Below are 6,926 nucleotides of genomic sequence, written 5' to 3' on the forward strand. Positions count from 1 at the left end.
AACCCACAAGACAAGGCAGCCATTATGTCCTCAACCCATGGAAGTCAGTGCTGCATTTATCATATGTACTTACCTGGGCAGTAATATGCAGATGGCTCTAGACTAGTCTTTCCTACAGGGCTTCCCAGTCCAAATTTATTCCTTTTAGATTTCCAGATGTCACGGTGAACTTACACTGCTACCAAGACTGCTGTAACTTTGAGGCTTGACAGGGGAGAGGGGTCCCTGTGCAGAAAATCTATCCCTTGAGGCACAACTTTCCTCTCTTTGCATCCCTTCAAAACTAGATGATTAGCTGGCCTCCTTCAAATTATCTCAGTCTTAATTAAGGCTTATTATAATAATGAGATGCACTGAGAGAACAATCAATTATGTAAGCATTGATATCTAGGCTTTGGAAATTTCCTCCACCTTATACTAACCACACATATCCATTTCTATCATGTCAAAGGTTTTGGGGTGAAACAATATCTAAGATGCAAAATTAATCCATTTTTAAATGACTTAAATTGGGATAAACCTTTTGAGAACCACTGTAAACTCATAGATATAAATACGTGCTGCAATTGAAAACAGTTTTTGGAGCTTAACCTTAGTTATAGTTATGAATATAAAGCCTATGAATCAGCTCTCCTTTCAGTTTTGTAATTTAGATTTGTGGTCCTTAAATATGAATTCCAGTCATGGAGATTTTTATTTGTTATCTAAAAAGTATGGGGTGGGTGGAACAGAAAGCAACCTTTAAAATCCACCCCTATACAGTTTTCCCGGACCTACTTTGAACATATAATGTTTAACCTTAATAATCCTTCTACCATCAGAATGAACTGCAAGACCCTGATAGAAAGAAATATAATGAATTTGGGAAGGGAGTAAAGACATAGAATTGTTGTTGTGTGCAGTGGAGTAGATTCTGACTCATAGCGACCCTGTAAGACAGTAGAACTGCCCCATAGAGTTTCCTAAACTGTAATAATCCTTACCAGAGCAGATTGCCTGGGCTTTTCTCCTGAGGAACTGCTGGTGGGGTCAAATTACCAACGTTTGAGTTAGTAGTCCAGCGCTTAACCATTGAGCCACCAGGGCTTATTGTGACATAGAGCAAAAAAACAAAAACAAACCCGCCGCAGTAGAGTCAATTCTGCCTCATAGCAACCTTACAGGACAGAACAGAACTGCCCCATAAGGTTTCCAAAGAGTGTATGCTGGATTTGAATTGCCCATCTTTTGGTTAGCAGCCATAGCTCACCATAGCTCTTAACCACTGTGCCACCAGGGCAGAATTGTTTTGCAAGCAGTGACTGAATCTGTGTGTCTACTCCAGCAAAGCAAGATAATTGAAATGAGACTAAGGACCTGCTCCTCGCCCTTCCCCGGAGCACAGGCCTGGCAGTTCTGCCTCCATACATGTTTCTGAATAAACCCAGACTCAGTGTATTCCAATGCCCTAGTCTCTGTCTTCCTGAATTCTGAAATCTTGGCTCTGTCGAGCAAGGATGTTTAATAAGGAAGTTATCTTTCTTACTTACGTTATCTTTCTCCAGGATTTAGTGTCAGAAAATGACCACATCAATTAAGTTACTTCTAAACCTAATTTCAACACATGTATAATTAAAATACACTTCACTGTAAGGAGTACCACATTGTCTACAATTTGGATCATAGCTTACAATATTAGAATATTTTCATTAGTAATATTGTAGCCTCACAACAACCCTGAGAAATAAATAAGAAGCTTATATCCATCTTAGAATGTTGCTCAGCTTCAGGGCCATTCAGAGATTTACTTGAAGTCTTAGAGGTAAGACTAGGCTCCAGCTCTGCTAAGTCTCAGACAGTGTGTATCTCTACAATTGCCCTGATAGAACTTTGACTGCAGAGGATCTATGAGTGCCTGTCTGGGGCAGAGGAGGGAGATGGTAAGAGGAGGAAAGGTGTGGAGAGCGACAGGCAAGATGTGCAGGACCGGCAATATGTAGGAAACAATTGTAGATTCTAGATGATTAGGTTGGAGTAACAGTTCAGGAAATATGCCAGATCAAACCAAACCAAACCTGCTTCCATCAAGTCTATTCTGAATCACAGGGACCCATAGGACAGAGTAGAACTGCCCCATAGGGTTTCAAGAAGCAACTAATGGATTTAAACTGCCAACCTATTGGTTAGCAGATGTAGTTCTCAGCCACTGTGCCACCAGGACTCCAGGAAGTATGCCAGGTCAAAGGAAATATAAACCCATTGCTATCGAGTGGATTCTGGCTCATAGAGACCCTATCTATAGTGAGTATGAATTCCAATCCACCAATTCTAGGAGCATGGAGTATAACTTTCTTTATCTTCTATAATTTTATTTTAGGTACTTTCATTTTGCTCTTTCATTCAGATCTTTCATTCTGCCAGGCCAGCAGTAATTTTGGTCATTCTTTGGCTTCTTATTCCCCAAAGACCATTCCAAACTTTTGGAACCTTTAGCAGAACAAAAGCTTAGGGAGTTACAGGACTCTGGTCATTTTGTTTCTGTTCTTTCAAGTTATTGCTGAGGCATCGCCTGCTTAACCAGCATAACTTTCATGAATGAAGCATGTACAGCAGAGGTTCTCAACCAGGGATGAATTTGCCCAGCGAGGGACATTTGTCAATGCCTAGAGACATTTTTAATCATCACATTTGGGGATGGTGATACATCTAGTGGTTAGAGGCCAAGGATGATGTTAAATATTCTCCAATGTGTAGGACAGACTCCTAAAATAGAATTAATCTACCCCAAAATGTCAATAATGCTAAGACTGAGAAACCCTGATCTGAAGCTTCCCTGCTATGTTCTGCCACAGGCACAGAATTATTCGCAGAGGTTATGGCCCAATATCTGGGATAGCACTTGTTTGGCCACCAGGGGGAAATTCTACCAAGTAATGTGCATGTTCTTATTCTTATGAGCCCTGAGACCTCTTTGCCTTTATCTTAGACAAAAAGGTATTTCCTTTATCCTAGTCTTGGTCTCTGTTTCCTAAGTCAATCTGCCTCTTTAACAAAACTTTTGATCTTTCCTAACTCTTCAGCAAAACTTCTATTTCACCTACAGATTTTCGAAACTGGCAACAAAAAGCCTCACATGGCACTACTGTCTGTCCTCTGCCACATACTGTCCCTTAAGTCTAAACGGGGAGACTAAATGGAGAAAAATCTATTAATATTACAAAATTATTTGATAGGAATTATTTTTCCTTTCTTCCTGTGTGACATTTCAGGCATCCTATGATTTCTCCCACTCTAAAAAAAGTTTCAAACCAGAAGGTAGAATTTTCAGTTCCATGATATCGTTTAAGAGTTGAAATTGATTTAAAGTCAAAACTCCACTCTCTGACCTTCTTTTTTGGTATGTGTTTCACAATAAAGGAGATATAAGATGTTTTCAGGTGCTGGGATTTTTTTTTACTTCCATATTTGAATCAAATTTCAGCTGCTTCTGCAAAGAGGAAAAGTGTATCTTCAGTTCTGTATGTGGAATTTGTTTAAAAAATTGGCAAGTGTTTCTGAAATTTTTGTTTTTTCAGTTTTAAAGGGGTTTATTTCTGGTGCACACAATTTCTTCATTGTGGATACACATGTAATACTGTGTACATAAGAAATGGAATTATGCCTAAAATAACATAGACATTGCAAACAAGTTCCTTCGAAGTTCCTAAAGATTCTGAAAGTTTTGATTTGGACTCTCAGGTGCTATGATCATGGGGTCCAAGGCAGAGGGGTACACACTTCCTTCAGTAAGGACTTCCCAAAGCTTTTTACTCCCATTCTTCTGACGCAGCGTTTCTCTAATAATTCCTCTGGGTGTTATAACTTTTATTTCTGACTCTCTGGCTCTTGCTGTTCCTCTCCTGAGACCCTTCTACTCAGAGATCTCAGATCCACAAATTGTCTTGTGCACTGTCTCTCAAGGTGTCCTTCGTCAGTGTTCCTTGTTTTCCCAGATTTATTTCTTTCTTACTTCATCTCTTCAAATATTTCAAAGGCCACCATTAACCTCAATCCCAAGTAGAGGAAAAGTCTTCCTTTCACCCTAAAAATTAGGTTCTCTCTGTCCAAGAATAGGGGTGAGAGGTGGGGGGTGAGAAGTCAGCTCTTCCAACAACCAAACAGCACTCCATATCCTGAGATGAAAGTATCCAGCACAGATGACACTTTCCCTCTCCACAGCTCTTTTCAGGGGTTCTTCTTTGACTACATCCCAGTGACAGGGAATGTTGGTCAAAGATTGTGCTTGAGCTGTCTTGTGTATCAGAAAAGAAAAGAAAGAGAACCACTTTTTTTTAATTATTATTTTTTCCATACAAAAACTTATACATACATTGTTATGTGACTCTAATTACTCTCCTCTTACTGTGACAGCACACTCCTCCTTTCCACCCCTGATTCCCTGTGTCGATTTCACCAGCTCCTAACCCTCTCTGCCTTCCCATCTCACCTCCGGACAGAAGCTGCCCATGTAGTCTCTTCTATCTACTTGAGCTAAGAGGCACACTCCTCTGAGTATCACTTTATGTCCCACAGTCCAGTTCAATCCCTCTCTGAAGAGTTGGCCTCAGAAATTGTTTTAGTTCTGGGCTGATAGAGAATCCAGGGACGATGCTTTCCGGGGTTCCTCCAGTCTCAGTCAGACCATTAAGTCTGGTCTTCTTACTAGAATTTGAGTTCTGCACCTCACCTTTCTCATGCTCCATCCGGGACTCTCTGTTGTGTTCCCTGTCAGGGCGGTCATTGGTGGTAGCTGGGCACTATCTAGTTCTTCTGGTCTCAGGCTGATGAGGTCTCTGGTTTATGTGGCCCTTTCTGTCTCTTAGGCTAATACTTTCCTTGTGTCTTTGGTGTTCTTCATGCTCCTTTATTCCAGGTGGTTGGGACCAATTGATGCATCTTAGATGGCCGCCTGCAAGCTTTTAAGACCCCAGACGCCACTCACCAAAGAAGGATGCAGAACATTTCCTTAATAAACTTTGTTATGCCAATTGACCTTGATATCCCCTGAAACCATGGTCCCCAGACCCTCATCCCTGCTACTCTGCCCTTCAAAGTGTTTGAATGTATTCAGGAAACTTCTTAGCTTTGGTTTAGTCCAGTTGTGCTGACTTCCCCTGTAGTGCGTGCTGTCCTTCTCTTCACCTAAGATAATTCTTATCTACTATCTAGTTAGTAAATAACCCTCACCATCCCTCCCCACCCCCTAACCATCAAAGAATGTTTCTTCTGTGTTTAAACCTCTTCTTGAGTTCTTATAATAGTGGTCTTATACAATATTTGTCCCTTCTGTGACTGACTAAATTCACTCATCATAATGACCTACAGCTTCCTCCATGTTATAAGATGTTTCACGGCTTCATCCTTGTTCTTTATATCATTGTGTAGTATTCCATTGTGTGGATATACCATAATTTGTTTATCCATTCACCCATTGATGGGTACCTAGGTTGTTTCCATCTTTTTGCTATTGTGAACAGTGCTGCAATGAACATGGGTGGGCATATATCTATTCCTGTGACAGCTTTTATTTCTCTAGGATATCTTCCAAGGAGCAGGATAGCTGGATCCTATGGTACTTCTATTTCTAGCTTTTTAAGGAAGCGCCAAATCGATTTCCAAAGTGGTTGTACCATTTTACATTCCCACCAACAGTGTATAAGTTTTCCAGTCTCTCCACAATCTCTCCAGCATTTATTATTTTGCGTTTTTTGGATTAAGGCTAACCTTGCCATGGTGAGATGATATCTCATTGTAGTTTTGATCTAATGGCTAATGATCGTGAGCATTTCTTCGTGTGTCTGTTAGCTGCCTGAATGTCTTCTTTGGTGAAGTGCCTGTTCATATCCTGTGTCCTGTTTTTAATTGGGTTATTTGTCTTTCTGTTGTTGAGGTTTTGCAGTATCTTGTAGATTTTAAAGATTAGACGCTGACAGGATTTGTCGTAGCCAAATTTTTTTCCCAGTTTGTAGGTTGTCTTTTGACTCCTTTGGTGAAGTCTTTTGATAAGCACAAGTGTTTGACTTTTAGAAGCTCCCAGTGATCTATTCTCTCTTCTGGTGGTTGTGCATTGTTATTTAAGGTTCTTACTGTGTTTATGCCATGTATTAGGCCTCCTAGCATTGTCCCTATTTTTTATTCCATGATCTTTATTGTTTTTGATTTTATATTTAAGTCTTTGATCCATTTTGAGTTAGTTTTTGTGCATGGTGTGAGGTATGAGGTCTTGTTTCAGTTTTTTGCTGATGGATATCCAGTTATGCCAGCACCATATGTTAAAGAGACTGTCTTTTCCCTAATTAACAGACTTTGGGCCTTTGTCAAATATCAGCTGCTCATAGGTGGATGAATTTATGTCTGGATTCTTAATTCTGTTCCATTGATCTATGTATCTGTTGTTGTACCAGTAACAGGCTGTTCTGACTGCAGTGGCAGTATAATAGGTTCTAAAATTAGGTAGTGTGAGGCTTCCCACTTTGTTCTTCTTCTTGAGTGACGCTTTACTTATTCGGGGACTCTTCCCTTTCCATATGAAGTTGGTGATTTGTTTCTCCATCTCATTAAAAAATGCTGGTGGAATTTGGATCAGGATTGCATTGTATCTGTAGATCGCTTTGAGTAGAATTGACATTTTCACTACGTTGAGTCTACCTACCATGAGCAAGGTATGTTTTTCCACTTATGTAGGTTTCTTTTTTTTTCTTGCAGTAGTGTCTTGTAGTTTTCATTGCATAGATCTTTTCTGTGTCTCGTTAGATTTATTCCTAAGTATCTTATCTTCTTGGGGGCTATTGTCAATGGTATTGATCTGGTGATTTCATCTTTGAGGTTCTCTTTGTTGGTGTAAAGGAATCCAACTGATTTTTGTATGTTTATCTTGTATCCTGAAACTTTGCTGAAATCTTCTATTA

Source organism: Trichechus manatus, unplaced genomic scaffold (assembly GCF_000243295.1).
Source record: "Trichechus manatus latirostris isolate Lorelei unplaced genomic scaffold, TriManLat1.0 scaffold00345, whole genome shotgun sequence".
In the NCBI taxonomy this organism is placed as follows: Eukaryota; Metazoa; Chordata; class Mammalia; order Sirenia; family Trichechidae; genus Trichechus; species Trichechus manatus.